The sequence below is a fragment of the Ischnura elegans genome, chromosome 8 (genome assembly GCF_921293095.1).
Source record: "Ischnura elegans chromosome 8, ioIscEleg1.1, whole genome shotgun sequence".
Lineage (NCBI taxonomy): Eukaryota > Metazoa > Arthropoda > Insecta > Odonata > Coenagrionidae > Ischnura > Ischnura elegans.
Window position 1 is genome coordinate 108,545,039 of NC_060253.1, and position 23,475 is coordinate 108,568,513.

At 38.8% G+C, this 23,475-nt stretch overlaps 1 protein-coding gene across 1 annotated transcript in view; it reads left to right on the top strand.

Moving 5' to 3' along the window:
- Positions 1 to 1,408: 1,408 nt before the first annotated feature.
- The window catches only part of LOC124163187 (polyhomeotic-like protein 2), a 404,958-nt gene continuing 382,891 nt past the window's right edge, over positions 1,409 to 23,475 (top strand). The window contains exon 1 of the mRNA XM_046539921.1: positions 1,409 to 1,483. The gene's annotated coding sequence lies outside the window, so the exon portion shown is untranslated. The remainder of the gene's footprint in view (positions 1,484 to 23,475) is intronic.

Below are 23,475 nucleotides of genomic sequence, written 5' to 3' on the forward strand. Positions count from 1 at the left end.
TGTGTGTACAATTTGCCGCAAACTCCACACTCCACAGTGATTATCAGTTTTTCCGGTCAAGTGACTGCCCAGTTTGCCGTCCATAAACCGCCGCTTAGCACCGCAACTCTTAAACTTTTTTTAGATATCTTCATTTATAGTTTCCGGGTGTAGGGGGAACTCGCAAGAATTTCAGGCTGCTTTGAGTTTTTACGCCACTTGTGCGTGTGCAATGCTTTTAGATGCGGTCTAAAGTTCTCAGGAGAGACATGTGGCTGTATTATGCATATCTACGAATAAAACGCCCCAGAAATTCTGAAATCAAGCAATATTTTTCAAATTCCGATCATTACATTATATATTTTCTACTTTGTCATTTGCACAATTCACAATAAGTAGAATCAATTCATAAATTTGTAGACAAGCTGCAATAGAACGTATGGAATCTCCATTGCTCCTCGTCAGTCTAGTTGCCTCCAAAATCTGATGTCCAAATGCTTTCCACAGTCGGTTTTTCTCCAGCTGTTCCGCATTTTCTTTTAATCTAATTATCAATTACGTGCATGTGACATTTACAACAGAAACTATGAGGCCATAGAAAAAGCAATGGTATAAATTGGGGTAGGAGTCAGCGCCCGTGGGGCTAGAGTCCTCATGCGGATACTTGCCCCGGGACCCCAACGGCACTTGCTACACCTAATAAGCCAAAACACAGCTACACGGTGAGCTGCAATCCAGCTAACTGCACGAATTTTTGATTTAAAGAATGCATATAAAGAATCGATAGAAAAATATAGAAGTTAAATAAACGCCCAAACAGATAAGAAGTACGCGGTCTTAAAATTTAGACTAACATCGCATAAAAATGAGAAAGAAAAGAAAAACTCACGTTCTGTCGTTCGTTGTCTTCCGTTGAACGCTCTCAAGTGCTACATTTGGTGTCGTAAATGATACTGAATTGACTACAAGGGGCATCATCACGGAATTTAGAGAGATATTTCGGAAAAGGCATCTTACCCCATGCGGACTCTTGCCCCTCACTCCCCTACATCGTCCCCTGGAACCTATATTATTAAAACTTTATCACGACGCTTTGTCTTCAGCGTTGTGATCTAGTTTTTAAAAAATACTCGTGGACTTAGCAAATTTTTGCTTGCTTCAATATCAACCATGTTACACTAAGTGTCACCAAATCCACTTAAATACTTATAGGATTATGACCGTACTTATAGTTAACTAAGTGCTTTTGCAACCCTATTTCCTGAATGCCCGCTTCTTCTAAAATTTTGTTGTTCCATTCTTTACGTGCAATAACAAAAAATAATTGTTAAAAACTTACCAATGACGTTTGTCGCTTAAGATAGGAATTGCCGCTTTTGCTAATTTTTACTGTTTCTTTCTCATCAGGTGCTCCCTTGACCGGAGGTTTGCCAGGAGTCAAGAGAATGGGTTTTGGTGTGGAATTTCATCGCTTCTAAATATTCGTGAAGAGGGGGACGTCAACGTAAGTAGTGCTAGCATGAAAATTTCCTTCGGTGATTCTTTTTTCATTTTGAGTGATGATCATATAGTGTTAAAAATCATCCTTGTTATACTTCAACAATTGTTTCAATTTCGTGTGGTTTGCTTCAAACTGTTGATTAAAATTATAGCGTTAGGGTGGTTATAACGGACGCGAGATTTTATTTTTTTGTATTTTCGTTGGATATTTTCAGGCATTGGAATAAAATCGTATATTTGGAATAGTGGGCATGCCAAATAGGGCCTAATATTTTTTGTCTCATTTCTTTGGTTTTTCGGGACAGAATGGTTTGCGAATGTAGGCTTTGTGGAAATATTAGCGGCGCGGAGAAAGTTCGAATGAACCTGATTCGATTGATTGATGCCAAAAGGACTACTATTTTTCGTCCTTACCTGACTATGTTCGATGGCCATTCATTGCTTCCCGTACTAACAAGAAGTGTGACTCAAACACCCCATGTTATTCTCGTCCTCCAGCTTTAACGTTATTGCCAGGTATTCGATAGACGCGCAGCTTCAAATATTCTGCTGGTGCGATATGATATAAACTACGTCATATGCACTAATTATTAATGGAATGATGATGACAATAATAATAATAATAATGAGAAATGAAACTGTTACTGATTTTCTTCCTCAGATGTATTTTCTAGCCAAGGAAAGGAAGTTAATGTTAAAAAGAAGAAATCAACCACAGTTTCCATTGTGAAATGCAACTTCCACATAGTTGAGACTAATTCATTGGAACGCATTATCGTGAGGAAAGTTGCATGGCAACCGAAAGAACAGCAAGTCTTCTTTTTTCATGTAACCTTTAAATTTATGTTTAACGCAACCTTGGTGTCGTGTTTTAATCGACCTCATCGAGACTTAATGGTGATTAACGTAATTGTTCCATAATACATGAATTATTGTGGCTAAAATTCATTGGTTCTGCTTTGAAATCGTTTATTGTATGACAGTTTTTGAGTCAAATTCGAGCACTGGGCTGTCTCTGGCCCTAAAACAATGAGCGGCAGGCCAGTATAATTAGGTACGTCGGAAGGTACTTATAGATTTACATGATGCCCTACTAGACTATCTAGGTTCCAAGGCAGTGTGTAAGTATTTTTCCCCAAGATGCAGTATGCTGTATGTAGTTGCTACCACAATGACGTGCAATTATTTGGCATCTGATAGCTCCCATGCACCATTTAAATTGCTACTTGCGACATATTTTGACCCAGATGGGTATGCATCACGTGCATAGGATTTGCAAAAATATTCTGCGTGTGTCAAAGCACTCCGTGTATCAAGTAACTTTGTTCGTAGTCACGCGCAAAGTTATATATGCCAAGGATGAAATTTGCCACGAAAGAAATCGTTTGGCTTTACCCGAATTTGAACCTGGATCTCCCGTTTCGCTAGTCAGGCCTGCTATGGGCTTGATGGCGTAACAGTTATCATATGCGACTCGCAATCAGGAGACCCAGGTTCAAGCTCGTCTTTGCCAAATGAATTTTTCATGACTAATGTTATCATTAGAGTATATCTACGTATGTCAGTGACATAGCCAGGGGGGTCCGGGGTATCCGGACCCCTCTCGCCCCCCCACCCCCCGAAATATAAAAACACAATTATTTTTCTTCATAAAAAACATGAAAAATCGTGAATTCACAAAATATTTTCTTTTAACAAATGAAGTTTTTCTATTATGAAGAGTGTCAAAATTAGTTCAAACGAACGAAATTTCTAGCTATGCCACAGAAGTATGTATTGATTATTTAGTACCGGTAAGTTTGTTATTGTAGTCCAGGAAATGAAGCTCATAAAAGTGCAAAACCTTGCAATTTTTTTCTAACTGGATCGATTTGCACAAAAATTTGGGATTAGACTAATTATGCCCCTTCAAAATCTATACTATGCCGAAGGACGCTTTTTATTTTTTAGGGGTGAAAACTACCCCTAAAAGCTAAAACTTATAAAATTATATTTTAAAGCTAAATACGGGTAAAATTTAGTTTAAATTATTTGTATAATTATTTTTTTATGTTTTAAAAATAATTTTAGAATATTTCAGCCCTTTATGGGGGTTAATGTAAAAAAATTATTTACCCTAAAAATATAAATTATTTATTACATAGTATCTTCTCATTCACTTTCTTACTCCTTTTATTATGTATTCACTTTTTTCTCTGATGATTTTAATCACGGCACAGAAAAGATATAACAATAGGATAAACAGAACAAACTTCGTCATGGTAACATAAACAAATAAATGTACATTTATGTAGACACTAGCTGACCCGGCGAACTTCGTACCGCCTAACAATCAATGAACTTACAGTTTACTTATACCATTTATAAATCAGGAGCGGCTGTATCGTTTTTAATCATGTTTAATTTATTATAATAAAATAAGGGTACAAATTCAATAAAACTACGTAAATGAGTACCAAAATTGCTTGTCAGAAAGACATTTTCTTTATTGAATCTACATAGGGTGAATCGGAGCACGTTTACGCGGATTTTTTCAACAAATTTTCTTACGTTTTAGCTTAAGAAATTTTGGGCATTGTTGTTTAATAAAGCAGTTCATGAAATAAAAATTATACGCATTCAGTTGTTGGCTATTTGCGTTATTAGCTGTAAAAAAATGTTTTTAGGTCCAAGTCTGTTGCATACACTTGGCCCATTCAGGGGGCAGGTTGACACGACCCCAGACCGACGCTTGACTGATGCTCAAAATCGTGCAAGAAAAGCCCCTATGAAGCAGCATTCGCATTAAATGACTTAAGGCGCGCCAGTTTTAGTATCTCTGTTTGGAAAAAATGCACTGCGTAAACGTACTGCATGCGTAAACGCACCACGGTGAGCCCTACACATTCGGGTTTAATGTCTTGCGTCAAGCACCTTCTGAGAAACAACAGTTTTTGTTTGTAACCCCCCCCCCCAAGAGCTTAGAGAATTTTTTTATGAAAGATTTTGTTATTAATATTAGGGGGACGGATGACTAACAAACAAAACATATTTAACTATTCACACAGCCACAAAACCCACTATTTTGAACCATTTATCTCAAAAACTATCTGAGGGAAGTGCCCCCACACTTCCCGCTTACCTTAGCGAGTTTTCTGTACCCTACAGACCCGTGGTATTAGCTGCGCCCAAAACCCCCTATCCTAGCTACGCACTTGAAGCGAAGGATGAAATACAGAGGATGGTTTATCGACTCATGAACATAGCACGCTTAATTGACCATGAGAAAATCATGGGTTTTCATTAGCACATGAGCACAAACAACACAAAAACTGAAAGAATGACCATGCGATTTTTTAATCGTTATCACGAATGCAACACGAATTGTAAATTGAATACGTTTTAGCTCAAAAGGGCATATGAGTTGAGATCATGGAATCTACGGAATGAGGACTTTCTAACCTTTGAATTTTCCTTTGAGTAAAGTTGCGTGAATCACATTCATCACCAATTTTTTTAATGATCAAACACGTTCCGTTGGATAGTTATGGTTGGTTTAGGCTTCGAAAGATCATGAGCACAGAAACTACATTTTTCTGTAAATCGTGCCTTGGTAAGCCAGGTACGTCCAAGGACTTAAAATATTCAGATAGATAGTTGGTGATTTCGTCTTCGTTTGTTACACATTTAAAAGATTCGAATCCATGCAGAGTACGAACTATTTGAATTTACCTCGTTTTAGTCATCCACATCTTCGTTCTTGGTCGCTAAATCAACCATCTTTGATTCTTTTGGTGATCAATCATATTCTGGAACTCTTTGTTGATGAGCAAACTACTCGATTCCTCGACAGGAACACGGACATTACCGTTTGTCAACAATTGCTTGGAGATTTGTTTACAAACACGGTAGTGAAGTCTCAACTCGAGCTGGGCCACGGCTGGGCTTACAATCAGCTCGAATTAAATTTTAAAAATGTAATTTCAATTTAATTAATATTTTGAACATATTTAGTAATTAAAATGTTATATTGTTACTAAATTCAGTTATTAAAGTGGTAAAAACAAAACTAATTATTTAATTTGTAGTTTTGACCGACTTATCAATTGTTGTGTTACTATAACTCCTAAATGCATGTCCATAGGAAAGAGATGAATTTTTTTGTGAAATTATCCTATTTTTAATGGCCTATATGTTAACCCCGCCTGTGACGAATCCAAAGAACCAAATCTCATTGAAATCGGTGCAGCCGTTCTCGAGTTATAAGTGTTCTAACTAACACGATTTTCGACTTTCTTTTATATATATAGATTACATGAAACACAATCAAACGGAGACTGTATGGCTTCCAGTCTTCCCACCACATGCATGCACACAGGCCACTGCGAGCGAGAGCACACATACTCACATATGTGTATGTTTATATACATCTTATGGGTATGTGTTTTTATTTTGTAACAAATTTGAGTGTATCGTTAGCTTCGAACGTAAAGCACACAAAGTATATAGGTACTGGTTATGAGGAATGTTATGCTCTGAATTGTGGATTTCGAATCTTTCGAAAAAAAAAATTTGATTGGTATTTCAAACATAGCTCCTTTCTTTTTGATGATAGAAAGTTTCTTTAAATAGTATTTTGTAGGGTTTTTTACTAACTACGAGGTCATGTGAATTAAATTTTTCTCGAGTCCTTAATTTTGAAAGGGGAGGGATTTAAGGGTTTAAACAAGGTGGAGCTCCCTTGTAAATAGAGATTTTAATTATCAATATCTCACCAAATATTTATTGTAGAGAAAATTAAAACGCACTAAAATATTTGAAAATAAAGAAGCTACAATTTATTACTCTAGCATTTTTTTTCATATCTCCAGTTTTTTTGGAGTTATTTTGAAAAAGAACGAAATTGTAGAAAATGGCTTTTAAGTTTTACCTCCAATTTTTTCAAAATTTAGAATAGTAAATACATAATCAGGGAAATACATTCTAGACCGCACGTTTTCAGAAATTCATTCATCCCAAGAGCGATAAAATACAACAGCAAAATTCATCCCAAGATAAAAATGGTCTTTCGTTACACGTTTCGGTTGCTTAGTGAACGTTTTACCTAATTTGAACAATAGTCCAGGAAATGAAGCATTTTGGCTAGCAATTTTTTTCAAACTGAATCGATTTTCTTGAAATTTTCACAATACGTAGGGAATATACCAAGAATCGAAATCTATATCATGCCGACGCTTTTACCACGGGGGTGGTTATCGAACAATCTTATGAAGGGCATCCATCCATAAATGTAAGTTGAAATTCAAGTACATTTAGTTTAAAAGCAACACTCCATCAAACACTGCAGCCAAAGAAGTGCACGAAACTGCGGTGAATGTTACAATTATTAATTTCAAGCCATCGAAATAACGTATTTATCATTTTAATTAATATAGGGCCTACGCGGTATTTACATTTTATACTCGGTGGAAGCAGGGAAACTAAACTCTAAAGCGCAGCCTGAGGGGATCTTCTCCTCCCTTGGCAAGCCACTGGGCGCACCCACCCACTTCCGTGGAGAGATCGGTTGTTGGGAGGGTAGGTTGCCGGGAGCGTAAGCCGAGCCGTCAGTTTTAGGGTGGGTGCTCTTAGGGTGGGGGATGGCGGGGGTCGCTCCATGACGAAATTAAAATATGAATCCGAGGGAGGGAGGGAGGGAGGGAGGGAAAGGAAGAGGGAAGGGCTTAGCGCGTCCAATCTCGCACGTTAAGGACCATTTCTCCCTCCTCGGATTCCATCCGCTGAAGAGAAGGTTTTGCAGCGGAACCATCTGTTGAAGACAATTTCTCGCGCCGTCTCGGGGTTGTGGAGATCTTGGGTGGCCTTAGTGCTTTGGATGGGGGCCTGAATACCCCCCCAGATCATTTTATCAAAATGCCGAGGACGAATCGATACGCATTGTGGCAAAGCCGAAATATAACTTGTGTGGTAATGAGTTTGTTCCTCAGTGACGTGATGAATCTCATGCTGATTCATTCATAGAATTGCAATCCTACGTCTACACATTAACCCGCAAGCCTTGTTATTAGGTGTGTGGCGGAGGCTGTTAGGACACCAGCTATTGACAAAAAAAGAAATCGCAAAGTTGAAGAAAAAAATATTTTGCTTCTTCCACGTGGTGATTTATTGTATCCGACCATGGTTTCGTTACAGCGTAACATTTTCAAGGTCCACCTCGCGGGAAAAGCAATGTTTATATTTCCTCAACTCCTACGATAAAGGATTTCCACCAAGTTACGCCTATTACTATTTCTTATAAAAGAATTAAGGAAATGCGCGCACTGAGTTCCGCGTAGCATTTATTGAATTCATTTAGTGTTCGGGGGAAACCGAGAATTATTTTTATATACATTTATTTCCTATCCGATCGGCAAAATATCTGTTGACACGTGTTGTAGTATAATATTGGTCACGTACTGAAAATTATGTGCGAAAGTTACTGCGTAGTTCTTATTCTTTATATTGCGTTTCAAATACTTCCGCTAGGTAAGTGTCATTTCATCTGTCCGCAGTGTCATCCTAGCTCTGCCTAATATCGATTCGATCGATTGAATGCGATAAATTTTGCAGTTCAGTATCAATATTATCGTTTCTATCACCTTCCAGAATCGACGAAAATCGTTGTACGAGTCACATCGATATTGCTCTCCTTCCCCGTGTTTCCAAGGGTGGAGTGGCGGAGACGTTTTTAATATAATTCCCCCTCCACCTCATACCCCCTCCTCTTCCCCCACCCCCTCCCCCATTCTTCTCTCCCGTGTCTCTTTCCTTCATCCCTCCCACACTCCCCCACTCCCCCCCCCCCGCATTAGACTCGAAACCGCTGGAATCCCGCTAAGGCGCAGAACAGCGGCTCGTTTCGGCACTCTCATTGTTGCTCACTCGACTGCTTCTTGCCTTCTTGGAGAGTAATGCGGGGGGGAGCGTTTTCTTCGACGTTTCCCTTTCCTCCCGTCGACGCAACAATGAAAATCCTCTTCATCCCCCTACTACACGTTTTTCGCGATTCTCGCGCCGCGCGGTGGTATTATTTCGGACTTCCATTGTTGTTTCTTTGGAGTGTGGCGAGGGAAGTCGGGATTTTGAGACGTTGAGCCAAGTTTTTCCGCGTGCCCGTCTCGAGGGCATGAATGACTTTCATTCCAAAGACTTCATGAGACCACTCCTTAGCGTTTTTTTTCCCCGTTTCCCCTCGTACCTTTCACGGCATTAGTTTTCATTGCGATGAATGTCGAAGAGATAATATCAAAGTTGGGGAAAGATTGCGTGATTAATTATGGGAGGCCTTGTTGGGAGATACGGCTTTATAGGGTTGGTACGCAGTGGCGGAGTCGTCGGATCTGACCTGACATCATCCATGCCAAATTCGCTCCACTAGTCGCAATAGTGTAGTTTCCTTCGTCAAATGAAACGATAGGCATTAATTGCGATTCGTTACCCACCTTTAGTGCATTCATAATATACAAATTATTTGGTTTTAGAAATCCCAGTTTAGACGAATGGCAATGGTCAATTTTAACCGCATTTGAAAAAGGCCAGATTGGCGCCCATGCGATGCCACTCCACGTGAAGTCAGAGGGACCTAGATTGTGTACTAGTAGACAGGAGTTTTACATCATCCGAGATTACCAATGCATGCATGTGGCACAGAGCTCAGGGAAACATTTCTTAATAATCACCTATTAAAATTGCCTATTGATACAATGTCTCCTTAGTTTGGTAGGGTATTAATAACCCTTATTTAAGCCAAACGCTACCGGCTAGCAGGATACTCTGCTACCTGCTAGCATCCTGCACCGTAGCGGTGCTCATAGCCTCGCACAAAGGTGGCCTCACACGGCGGTAGCCGGAACCAGAATGACGTCACACGGTCTTTTCCCAGCATTCATCCTTAGCCGTCGCGTTTTTGCGCGCTTGAAATTTATCAGTTTTCATTTAGTCGCGAAAAATAGATATCGTCATTTAAAAATGTAAAAGCGTGAAATGCGTACTCCAGAAGTAATAATCTTTCGATTTAAGCAATGAAAAATAAATAGGAAACCACCCTAATTAACTTTTAGATCGACACGTCACTCGCTTAAGATTTATTTTTTTGCTGAAAGTTTCACGGTTTTCCGAAAAAAAAACCTTGTTGATGATTTTATTGTATCTTAAATACAAATATTGTGTATCTATAAATGCCGTTAATGTTATAAAATGAAGTGCAGATAATGTTTGATTCCGTCAGTTGCAATGTCTCTGAAAATATCAGTATGATAACGTAAGTATTAAGCTAGTATCACGTCGCGAAATATGACAGGATAGGCGGGAGTGATGACCCTCCTTAAATATTCATCCTTATCTCAACTTCATCGTGTCTTAAAGTCTCTTATCGATCTTTTCAGGCTGTGCTTTTTCTGCATCGTGTGGTAGGGTTTATGAATGAACTGATTCAGAGACCGTTGAGGCTAGATTCCTGGCTGAGTTTATATTATATGTGGGCGAGGTGAGGAAAGCACTAGATGATATTCGAAGGAGACAAATGGTTTGGATGGAGAGACTACTGTGAGGGTAGGAGATTTAAAAATATCATGTTTGAGTCAAGAATTTTGGGTTAGTGTAAAAGGGGTAGGAAGACAACAGAAGTTTTCGCTAGAATGTGAAATAATAGGCTTAACTGGGAATGAAAGAAATGATTATTATTGAAGTAGAATACCAAGGTAGGAAGTCAGAATTTTAGCTTCCCTCTATTTATTGAAAATAAACCTGTTTTTTGTAGACGGTATTGCCAGACAAAATTGCATTATTGCGCTAATTGATGAAAAGATGCATAGTACTTTCCAAGAGATTATGTATAGCAACAAAAACATTTATTTACATGACATTATATCATAAAGAGTAGTAATGGCAACCTTGTCCGTCAAAAGCGGACATAAGAAACAGTAGGTTACTTTTCAATAAATATAAAGGAAGTTCAAATCCTACCTACCCACCGCGGTAGAAGAACTTCAATAATAATCATCCCCACATAGAAATGAATTACGTCAGAGGAGTGATCATGTCAGCCTTCTGTATCCCTCGGGGCATCGATAATTGTTCCGGCTGGTTTTGGCTCGGAAGCAATTGGTGTGGCAGAGGCAGTTAATATTTTGGTGGCGTTGCGTGTAATATTGCCCTGAGGTTCCGGTGCTCATAAATCGGCGATGACATCCTTGGAGCCTTCAGGGAACAATGGCCAATCAGAGCCGCAGTGGAATGCAATCGCAGACTCAGAACATTACTTCCCCCTCCCCTCCGGTCGCCAAAGAGCAATCTCATATGGGTAACGCGTTATTGTGCACTCGATGGGGGCCCTGTGTTCGAGAGAAGAAGGATGCTGCATTATTGTGCGCCCAAACGGCCTTGAACATTGGATTATTCAACCATTTAAAACTCTACTTGCCTGCAATTTCAATCAATATGTATTCGTTTTATTTTAATGATAATTATAATGTTAAAGAATTATGCAAATATCATGAGTGCAAATTATATTAAAGTAAGAGTATATAGAAAATATGAGTACCCCTTCTAGACAAACTGTGCCATGGGATTAACGACTACTTCTTAAATGACAAAAATGCTTTGTAAATAAATAAATGTTGTAAGTTCCAATGAAAAGTTTTTGGTTATTTTAGGATGGATCGGTTCTATCGCATCTCACGTGAAGCTGTTTCATTCTTGAAAATGCTTTTAGTGGGTTGTAATATAAGAATAATATGAATTATCAGTACTAGCATAGTGAAAAATCTGCTGGTAAGCAATAAAACATTGGTAATTCGAAGGAATCCTTTTTTTGAAGGAATTTCTCGTGAATATTTATAAAAAAAAAGTAAGCGCTCCTTGATTCCTGGTTGATTGGTGGTTCACAAGGGAGCGTTGGGATATTTGGTTCAATGGTCATTTGTTAGTAGATTGGCGTTCGTATAGGATATGTGAATCTTCTGTTCCATTACTTTGCTCTTAGTTAGGTAAACTTTTCGCTGATAAATTTTAATTCTCATTTTTCCACCAGGCGACTTGCAGCAATATGTAATCAAAAATAATTAAAATAAAATGAATATTTTTTACGCTTCTGCTATATTTGAGTTCATTTTTTTGTTTTGAAAAAATTCGGAAGCCAATTCATAAAATGCGAATAATACGTTTTGAGCATGCTAATGCAATAAATAACACTATTCGAGGAGCTATGATTTAAATATAAGCTATTACGGATCACTACCCCGCATACATATGAAGATTACATAAATATGTGCATAAAAATTTCAAATTTCACAGGAATGAAGTGAGGGGAGCGATGAAAGGTTGAAAATCCAAGAAGATTTATCAACCAGAGATCGAAATAATTTATTATTTACAGCACATACCCGTATTTTATACAACATTTATGTTTTGTAGCGCTAATATTTTCAATTTGCTCTTTTTTACCACTCATTTTAGTATGAATATCGTAAATATGCGTCCTTCTGGTTTTTCTAAACACGATCTACGTAAGTTTTGTGCGCCATATGTATCATTGGCATCATTTTTTACGTTTCTTTCGCTCCGCGCATTCGATTGAGCCCCGCCCCCCTTGCCCGTCAATCGCCCCCGCCGCACTCCTATGTCATGTCCATTTGTCTTCTCTCTCCCTCTCTTTCCAACTCTTTTTTTATCCCTTCCAACCTCCCTCTGAACTTCTCCCCTTCGCATCCAGACAGCCACGGGCACTCATCCGCTCTCCCCATCATGACTTGGCGTCGCATTCAACTGTATCAATTCCGAGTGACTCCCGAGTTCTTTTCGATGGGCCAATATAGTCGAGAGCGATCGTATACCTGTCATCCCAATCCCCAATAACTTCTGCTGACTATGCGTGTCTGCAAGCCTTTCGCGAATTGCACTTCAAGCCTCGTGCTCTGCCCCGTTTCTCCTTTCTAGCTCCTTGAAGATGAAGATCAGCCTCGCCATACGTAAACGGTTTTAATGCTCCTTTGCACCTTTCTAACTTCAAAAGCCTGAAAAGTTGCTGCTGATGTGAAATTGTTTAAAATTCAAACAATTGGCGATATTCCGTTGGTGATAACGACTCGTGGATGACTTTCATTTTACTGCTTGCGGGCATTCTGGCCGGCCTCGGAGGCGGTGGGGTTAAGTCCTCGCTTGCCAAACCGAAGGTCGTGGGTTCGGGTATGTTACCCTTATCCAGGGCATAGGCGTGTGTGAATGTCCTTCATTGTTAATTCCCTATTGTAATGGCCGTAATTGGGCTGTTTATGGGGTAATGGAAATAAATAAATCCCTTTGCGTGAGCAATAAACATATCTCCACGCTTAATTTTTTTATATTATGGGTATAAAATGGTCATTAATAGTGAAATTCATGTGATCGTACATTATCTGTAAACCAGAAGTATGTGAATTTACGACGTTCTGACCAAACATTAGTAATACAAAAGTGCACGTAGAAGGTATTTGCATTATAAAAATTAAATACAAATCAATATTGCGTAAAATAGGGACACACGCTGCACACAATAATCTCAATTTCTGATTAATGAAAATCTCTTATGACTTTCACACTTTGTAGCAGCGCTCAGCTGTTCCCTGTGAGGTATGAATTTTTTTGCATTACCTTAATACGTATGCGTGGTTATGGTCTGTAATGGCTAATGTTTATTTTATAGAACCACGAATGGCGTTATTTCCTGAATTAATATGTTCTAATCGTATTACTTGCCTTACATTTAATAAAAATGAAATCGGCACCATATATAGGAACTTTTCAGGTAATATGAAGAGTAATGTGCAGCGTACAGTGGAGCGTGGTAGCGTAGTGGTTTGAGCGCATGACTGCTGGTCGGAAGGTCATGAGCTCGAATCCCGGGTGAAGTCTAAAGGCCGTTTTACACGGTACTCGGAATTGCGCAATCTGACGTACGTGCGAAGGCGCAGTCAAAATTGCGTCGTGTAAAGCGGTGAATTGCAAGAACACATGCGAGAATGCGTGGGTGCGAGACGACAAAATAGCCCCTGTTCTAATTTCGTTCATGCATTCGCGAAATTCCACGCCATTTCAGAAATAAATGCAGCTCTAACCTGCGCTGCCTGCGTTAACCTGCGTTAAGGACAGCTCCAAGTGAGAGGTGGCAGAGGGATGTGAATGCAAGAACTCGTGAATGCGTGGCATTCTCTCTCTCGTGGCCTAGACTGGATTGAATTCTACCCTCACCTGTACAAACCAATCTTGGGATTGAATATGTGTGTGAAATAGAAAGCAAAATAAGCAGGGAGTATGACTTAAATTTTAGGAAAATCATTTCCAGCTATTGACTGGGGATGTACGGACATTTCTTTTCTTTTAAACGTTCTGAAAGAGGTAGCTCTATCGAATTCTATGTCGGATTGTTCAGCTAAAGACCGCATCATGAGTATGGGAGGAAAACATTTTTCTAGTAATTTTCACACCTTATTCAAACGAGCACCGAATCATTTTTCCACGGGTAATCTCCATTTTCGAGGTGTTCGAAAATTATATATTACTGTAGGAGTGTTTGTGACTGTAAAACTCCGCAATATTTAACCTGAGTCAATTGTTTTATAAAGACCGCATATTCTCTATACGTCTTTGAAAAGAGAATTAAAAGCTACGTTATCTATTCTTAATTTTTTCCTAAGCGTACTTAGAAGTATATAAGGCAGTGGCGTAGCCAGGGGCAGGTCCGGGGGGTCCGGACCCCCATCCCCTCCGAAATATAAAAACACAATTATTTTCCCTCACAAAAGAAAACAAAATATTGAAAAATCGTTTTTACAAATTATTTTTTTAACAAATGAAGTTTTTTATTAAAAAATACATTAAAATTAGTTTAAAACCCATTACTCAGTACCCTATTTTTGAAAAATTCCCCCCCCCCCCCCCCCCCCCGAAGGAATTCCTGGCTACGCCACTGGCAGAGGGCATGTGATATTTTTCATTTGCTTTGTTTTATAATGTTTGAAACTTAGCGAAGAATAATTGAGATAAAATGAATCGACCGAGTAAGTAATGAGGAAGAGCTTAGAAGAGTGGGGGAAAAGAGGAACCTTCTAAAAACCTAGACGAGAAGACGGGATAACTAAGTTGGCCACATTATGAGACATAATGGAAAAAGATCGTAGAAGGACAGGTGAAAAGGAAAAATGGTAAGGGACGACCCCGAATGAGTTACATAGGATAGGTTATAATGAATGTGATAGAGAGGATATACGTCGCTATGAACAGTCTAGCGGATAGGAGAGAGGAATAGAGTGCTGCGTCAAACTAACCTTAGGGTTGTTGACCTATGTTGGTGATGTTTGTTTTTACCCTTCTAAGTAAGCGCACTAACGTGACTTTTGCTGATAATCTCTCCTTCACTTTGCTGGCCATGCACTTCTTATCATCCTCCTTCCTCTCTTATCCTTAGCGTCAACCTTTCTCTATCGCTCTCTGCTTCAGCTCAGACGCTGTGAGCCCCTCACTTCTCCGTCTTGGCTCTGCTCCCGTCCATCCTATCCCCTCCTCCCCTTCGCGATCCCCTCCCCCCCCCCCTGCTTCAACAGTTCCCCAATAACCAGGAATTATGGAGAAGGAATCGCCGAGAAACGTTCGAGTTGGGTCATTTCCCGGGGAGCGAGTGGTTTTTGATTGCCTTCACGCTCATCTGAGCATTTTTGGAGGCGGTGCTTGAGAGCAGATACCTACTCAGATTCCGTAAACTTAGGCGGACGAATACATATACCCTTTAAGGCGGTTCAGCGTGATCCAAAACTAAAGCTTTACGCGTGTGATATTTAAAAAAGATTTTTCCATCATAGGCGTAATTCTTCGAGGTTAATAAAAATCACTGGGATACAGATCTTGTTGATGCTTCAATTTTTGTCAAAAAAGGCACATATATTCTAGCATTCATCTGCATCTATATCTAACATACCACCCCGCTAGCCACCTCAAAGGGCTTTTGGAGGGAGTTTTAGGACGCCAGCCTTTAACAATTGAAAAGGAAATACTTGAGCAAAGTTACGCTTAGCATTTATTAAATGTTATGGTTCAGGCGAAAAATCAATTCTCTAACCTATCCCTTCAGAAAAATATCTATTTTAATTTATAGTTTGTGTCGGACCTGGAATTATAGTGAGTTTCTAATACGATATCCTGCGTGTCGCTCTGAAAGTTCTCCATTGCTCAAGCAATCTAAGCCGAAGCATAAATCAACATATTTCTCATGCTAAGGGAAATATGCCCTCAGAACCTATTCAAAAGTGAGGATATTTAAACGAAACTTCCATTTGCAGGGAAAGCTTGCATTACATAGCCTCCAGTCGAGCAAGTAGGGTGAGAAAGTTATACTATGAAATGTTCATGAAAGTGAGGTACTCCATGCCTCACCCTCCCGGCTCGTGGACTTATTTTTACCAAGGATCGAGCGCGGGTGATATCTTCCCGTATCGAAGTATTAATAGGGTGGTTTCATATTATTTTTTATTGCCTAAATCGAAAGATGATTACTCCTGGAGTACGTATTTCACGCTTTTAGATTTTTAAATGACGATATCTATTTTTCGCGATTAAATGAAAAGTGAAAATTTTTAAGCGCGCGAAAACGCTACGGCTAAGTATGAATGATGGGAAAACTCCGTGTGACGTCATTCTGGTTCCCGCTGCCGCCCTGTGAGGTGAACTTAGGGCGAGGCTCTGAGCGCTGATACGACGCAGGATGCTAGCAGGTAGCAGTATACCCTGATAGCTGCTAGCGCTTGGCTTAAATAGGGATTATTAATACCTTATCAAACGAAGAAAACTTTCCGACCTTAGCCAGTTTTCATTGGTGATTATTAATAGATTATTCCCTGAGCCCTGTGCCTCATGCATGCATTGTTAATCTCAGACGATGAAAAACTCTTATCTGCTCGTAGAGCATATAGGTCCCTATGACGTCACGTGGAGTGGCATCGCATGGGCGCCAATCTGGCCTTTTTCAAATGAGGATAAAATTGACCATTGCCAATCGTCTAAACCGGTATTTCTAAAACAAAATAATTTGTGTATTATGAATACACTAATGGTGGGTTACGAATCGCAATCATTGCCTTCAGTTTTGTTTGATGAAGGATACTACCATATTTGCTCCGAAAGGAGTCGGAAACTGTTGGCGATTTTGTCCGTGTTTTGGCGAATAGTAGGCACGGTATCCACTTCGATGAACGGAAAGGGCAATTGCATAAATTTTAATGTTTATTAACATTTTTGAGTTCCCTACTCTACAGTAAATATTCGTTTTAACGTGCAGGAGTTGGTATGATTGGTTTTATTCACGTATTTTTATAAGACTTCGTGATACTTTTAAAATACATAAAATGTGAGAGATTGTTGTATTTTTTCCTATATTTATATTTAAAATGCTATGATCCACCCGTCTTTCTTGCTAATGTCACCGCGTTGTTCTCAGCCACTTACCTAGTGTCTTGCGCACGCATATAATTCTCCACATCCACGGAATATATTTCATCAGTTTTTTTCAGCCTTTTTCAGGCTCTTCGCCATACTTTTTCTCTCTGGTACACACTTTAAAACAAAGAAATTTCTTGATTATACATTTTATTCCCTGCTAAAATTGGCTTCGTGTTTATTTTGCGTTTGTTTTCAGTTTATTATTCGGTTTCGTAAGAAAGGAGGGAGTCCATGCGATGCGATGGGTGCTTTTTATTCATTCATGGAATTCGGTGGAGCGGCTGGGCGGAAGGAAGACACCGCTCTGCATAGTGATCATTGTTTTGCGAAATTCATTTCCGTTTTACTCGGCGGAAATGAATTTTTACCAACGGCGAAATGTTTACGAGGAGAGAGCGCGGTAAGTTCTCGCCCTAAATCATTTCGTTTTATTGCCCTCGATTACTCAACCGTATGGCGGCCGGAATATTGCCCGCGTTTTTTAATACCCACTTGCTTGGTGGGTATGCCTCGGCGTCAAATTAAAGCTAATATTTTTTTACGCGTGCGCGACTCCATCCCTTACCCTAATTGGTCGTCCAAAGGTAATTAAATGCTACGCGGCCATTGATTAAATTTTTTTTCACTCCTTCCACGCCTTGCTTTTAAAAGAGGAGCAAGGAAATTTTTAACACGTTGGATCATGAAATTCCAAAGTTTATGCACTGTATGAATTTTATTGCGTAAGAAAGGGATAATTTATTAACTCAGCGGCTTCATAAATTACCCACCTACTCATAGATTCACGGAATGGGCTATTAGTCTTTTACATATAAAATTTAGGTCAAATGGATAACCTTAGAAGTTGCGTGTAGAGAATTTATTTTCGGAGGGGACCAGGGTCATGGAAAGTCTAGGTAAAACAATGATAAATGATTGCACCCTCAATATTTTCTATCCAAAATAAATATGATATTGAAAAATACGATTGTACTAATAGATGGATACGATTGCTTCGCCGGGGGAGGAGGGATGGTGGAAGTGTCATGAATCGCAAATCACGATAAGAAATATGTTTCTGCAGTTAAGGTAGAGTCTAAAGAATCCAGAATCGAACAAGGAGCTATTAGTTCCCAAATTTCGGGTCGCATGCGCAAAAAGTGTCATTAAATGTCATGTAACCGAGTTATACGGCACCGAAGTTGGTGCTTTGCTTAAACAGTCTCGAAATAGGGTGCGTACTCTGTCGCGACAGTTGCGTTAAATACCTTTGAAATAATCTTTAAAAGTAAATATTAATTTGTAAATAGCGTTGAAGGGAGCAACGAAATGAATAGTACGATTAATTTTCCTGTGCCTCCTTTCGTTGTTTAATTATTCGTTTCCACACTCGAACGCACGTAATGTTTTCGCGGCCGGCGCGTATCCCAGGCGACCCTGTCTCATCCCCTTTAATCTGTGCCGCCCCAACCGCTTTCACAACATCGCCTTTAAAGGTAGCGAGTGGCGCCCTCCCTCCCTGCCCTTCCCAGCATCCCCCACGCTCACCGGAAGACTCCCGCGAAGAGAACGAGTCTTAAATGTTAAAACCACAATCCCACAAATATCCCCACTCATCTTACGTGTTCCTGGAGTAGCAGAGGGGATTCTTTTTTCACGCGTGAATCACCGTGCACCAGCGCCCCCTTCCTCCTCCCCCTCGCTGTTCAATCCCTTCCGTCTTAACTCCCAATTGAGGGGGCACTCACACTCACCTTGACGGAAAGCGCACCACTCGATAAGCAGGTAACAAATAAGAGCGTCTGATTCCTTATCTTTTTATATCTCTCTGTAAGTGTATTTAATTATAAATGCAGTATATAGTATGATTTATTAAATATTTCAAATGCTAGCGACTGATCCCATATGTTAATGTGTTTCAATGTTGGTGTATTTAATTGTAAATTCAGTATATAGTATGATTCTTTATTTATTTAAGTAATTGCTCACGTGCAGAAGTTCTGCCAATTTACAGTGACGCAGCAACAACTATGAAATACAAACGTAAACAATCAAAACAAAGAGTACTGGCCAAAAGAGGTAAAGAACACAAATATAAGACACGTGGAAAGGAAAGTAGGGAAGGAGATTTTTTATTCGCCAGGGAATAGGACATTACGACACTGACAAATGAGTTTAAGGGTAGAATTCAGAAAATAAGGGCATTCTTTAAACAGGTATTTCAAATGCTAGCGACTGATTTCATATCTCAATACGAGTCTCTCTAGAGGTTTTTAATTTTAAATGCAGTATACAGCATGATGCATTGAGTATTTCAAATGCACGTGCAACATATAAAGTGATTCTTTCCCGACGAATTATTTGCATGAAGTCTCTTCGGGATTTTCACCGGTTCAATTCGTTGTGTGTCATCAACGTTTAAACGGACAACTCATTCATCGTCGTAAGGGTGAAAGAATGAATTCCATCGAACATAAAGACTTTGAGATGCAAATTTATACCATTACAAGGATCTCTAGGGCGTAAGGGGACCAAGGCGTTCATCTACAAATCCACCAAACGGCAATAGATAACAAATGATTGTACTCAGCATCATTGCTACGAGGGAATGAACCACGTACATAAGTAAAAACGATTTTTAACACTAGGTACGCATTTTAAGACATCATTTTGTAGGATCTATGAATCACCTTGCTTCGTGAAGGCGAAGAAGAATAAATAGGAAGTGGATTACATTTCAAAACCTCCTGGACCTAACACCAGTTCTGTACTACATTTTCTATACCTCTAATCCATGGTTTCAACTATTTTTGTTGTTTTGGACCAAGATTACTCCTTATCGGCTGGAAAAATCCAGGTAGCTCGGGCAAAAAGGAGTAATTCTAATTTTTTTTCTTTAAAATAGGATTCCACGCATAGCTAAGTTTAATTGTTAATTGTTACAACTCAACGTTTCGATCCTTTTTTTCCTATAGGTACGTGAAAAAGTATTTCTTTTTAATAGCTCAATTCCGAGACTAAGATTTCCTTGGGCTTCGTATGAAACGTTGCAAAGCTACGGTGTGCAGCGACGCTTCTCGCCGTGGTGTTGAACCCTCTTAATCCCTCCACCCAGAATCTCCCATTAACGGCAATTCTTCCCGCCGTCCCCTCCACCCTCTCTCATCTTCTCCGGAGACGAGGAAACGGGTAAATTACCGCGCGGAGCGAGCGATCGAAGGGGTTTGAGGCAGGGGATCGGAGTAATGTGGCACGGTATTGGCACCGCCGCAAACGACGGAGGAGTCATTTTGAACGTCGCTAGAATGTGACGTTTTGGTTGACTTAAGTGACGTGTGGCTGCGGAATGTACGTTTTGCGTGGAGAAACATCTGGCGGAAGTCTGGGATTTGTCGGATGAATGTCTTAATCGTCGGTAATGAGTTTATCGATACTTAGGGGGGAAAGACGCTTTTACGGGCGTCTTTGAGAGACCAGTTCAATGGGGCAAACTACCACTGAGGAGGAAAGCGGTAACACGCGGAAAAGTAATTGCAGCAATCGGTCCAATATTTTTGTATGAAACTAAGTAACTGTACCTTTATAATATGAGTTTGCAATATAAAATGTACTGAATTATATTTTGAGTATTTTTAATCAAGTCTCGGAAATATCGTTGAAAAAACTATAAATATCCGTAACCATATTACATAATGCAGCTTTTTATTCGCAAATGAAGAAATGCATGCTAATTACATTCGATGATGAAGGACCAATATTTACTGCTATTTTGAGGTATATTCATTTTTGGGGCCAACAATGCATGAAATAATGTCATAAAGCTGAAATTAAAAGTTAGTTTTAAGCCTATTTCACTATTACTATGTTTTATTGTACTCGCTTTCTTGTTTTTCCGTCCGGGAAAAACTTGCAACTCAAATTCCGACCATTTCTTCATGAGCTAGCGCGCTGGATTTTTCAGGGCAGCCCAGATCTGGATGACAATGCAATGTTCTTATGCAAATACCACGATCGGAACAGTATCTCAATTAATATTCATAAATAAAATTTAAATATGGGGTTCCAAATATGGCCACTAAAATCCTGCACTGCAATCATAACAGGCGCAATATAATATCTGTTTGTAAAGCGCAAAGTATCTTCGTTTTTTATTTTGCCTGTTTATCTTTAGCAAAAGTCTACGATTTATCATTGCTTTTATGACTTGCCCTGAAAATTGCATATTGCTACGTGGAATTTTCGACTTCACACATAACTTCAGCCGTCTCTGTTTACCACTCAACAATAGAAATAAAAAAACATTTGCTACAACACGATTTCAAATTGAAGGAAGAAGTAAAAAAATTGAATTTATGCATGAAAAGATTATAAATAAGAGAGCAAGTGATGAACTACATAACATACAGCGAGTTAAGACATCAATTTCAGGCTATCAAGACAATGTAAGTTTGCAAGACAAAGGTTAATTAGAATACATTACGAAAATCTTGACGGCTCTTGATGAAAATGTTATATTAGTTCTTGAAATATCTTGTCAGTTAAAAATAATGGAAATAAAACAAAGATGCTGTTAATTTTAGAGTGAAGAATGAAATAGGTAAAATTATTGAAGTACCACAAAAGAAAGTGAAGTGAAAGAAAGTAAAGAGGAAGTGAGATACTGCATAATAATACTGTGTGTAAAGATGTCAATTTTAGGACATAGGGGCAAGTTACCTTGGCTATATGAACAATTTAATTCGAATATTTAAAAGATTGGCGCACTTATTCATAAAAATGTTATTTTTATACTTTCATATTATTTATTTTCTGCTACTGTAACAGTAGATTAAAGAAAAGAAGAAATATGTACTATTTTTATATGTACTTAAAATTTCGAGAAATAGTTATATTCATTGTATTTATTTTTTTATTGTAATAGATGTATGTGAATTTATATAGCAATTAATAGATAAAATATATGTTATTTAGACAAAAAACAATTTTCTCTCAGAATGGTTACATTGCATTAAGATATATTCCTTGGATCTACAATTTAATTCATTAAAATGATTTAGGTACTTCAGGCAGTTAAGCTATTGAATATTATAGTTATTGCATTTAATTTAAAATATTTTTTTTAGCATTTTCCATAATTATTATTTCACAGAAGGATAACAGAATTATGATTTATTTTTATTCTTAAATCCCTTCGTTACATTTCAACGTCATTATATGTATATTTTTCGGAATGCTTCGAATCAATGGGATAAGTAGTATCAATCTCAATGAGTCCCAATTAATCGTAATCCATTACGTTCTGAAAATGCAGTAGTTCTTTGATACGTTGTGGGTGAAGAAATTGTAGCCCATGGATGAATCACGCGTGTTTATTGATCTGATCGGCCACAGTGGCCGCCCGCATCCGACTCGCTCCGTTGCCATGGCACCTTCGTCGTTTTAGCGTGAGGTAAAGGAGAAACATTTTTTGAGTTGTGAGGCCGTGGTTGCCCGTGGGGACTGCGGATTCGTCCAACAGTGCAACGAAAGGCCAAGATTCCCCCCTTCCTCCCCCCCCCCCTACGTCTTCACCAAGAGTGAAATACGATCACCCTTTTTTTCTGGCGAGTTTTTGGAAACTCGGCGTTGGTTGGCGGAGTGGAAAAACACCCCACAGACGCACGTTAAAGATGGGAAAATATATTGCGTTTCTTACTACGGGCGAGAGTTCATGACGTTTTTCTCTGTAGACCATTCCGATGTCTAACTTATTACCTCTTCACCTTTAGTTCGTCCGGAGCGAGCGTGGCTCCGCTCACTCAAGTTCATAACTCACACTAGAGGTTAGAGGAAAGATGGATGAAGTATGAATTTGAAAAATGGAATTTGTACAAACATTACCTTTTTTGGACAGTGCAGAATTGTAATTTTTGATCGCAGCATCTACATCTGCATATTACCCTCCGAGCCACCTCTAAGGTGTTTGGCAGCATTAGCTTTTAATGTCAATGAATTCTCTAGCATTATTTGTTAAGGTATTATGAAATTATTTCGTGGGAATTGTGTGACTTTGAATACTTACTGCTATTATACTAATTATATTGCTCCAAAAGAAAAGAAGACTACAAAATGAAGATGTTAATGGGTGCTTTAGGTAACGTATAATATGGACCTATGCATCATCAATAAATTATTACCGATTTTTATCAATGGCCTTTTGTTGGACTTAAAGCATTCAAAGAACAAGATAAGTACCAGTATTTCGAAAACATTCCTTTTAGCAATATGCGAGGATGAATAATTGTATTTACAAAACACCGCTTGTAAATCTATTTTATTAGTAGGTCATCCTTCTATTCACCTTTATCGACTCGTATCTAAGGTATGATACATATTTGTGTTGGTATTCTTATTCAATAGAAATAATTTAATTTGAAAATGTGAAATTTCTTAACATTAATGATCCCAATGTACCATTAATTAAATGGAATTTCCAGAAGAATAATGAACTTTTAGGGGTGTATAAAAACTCCATTCTTAATTACTGTCAATTTA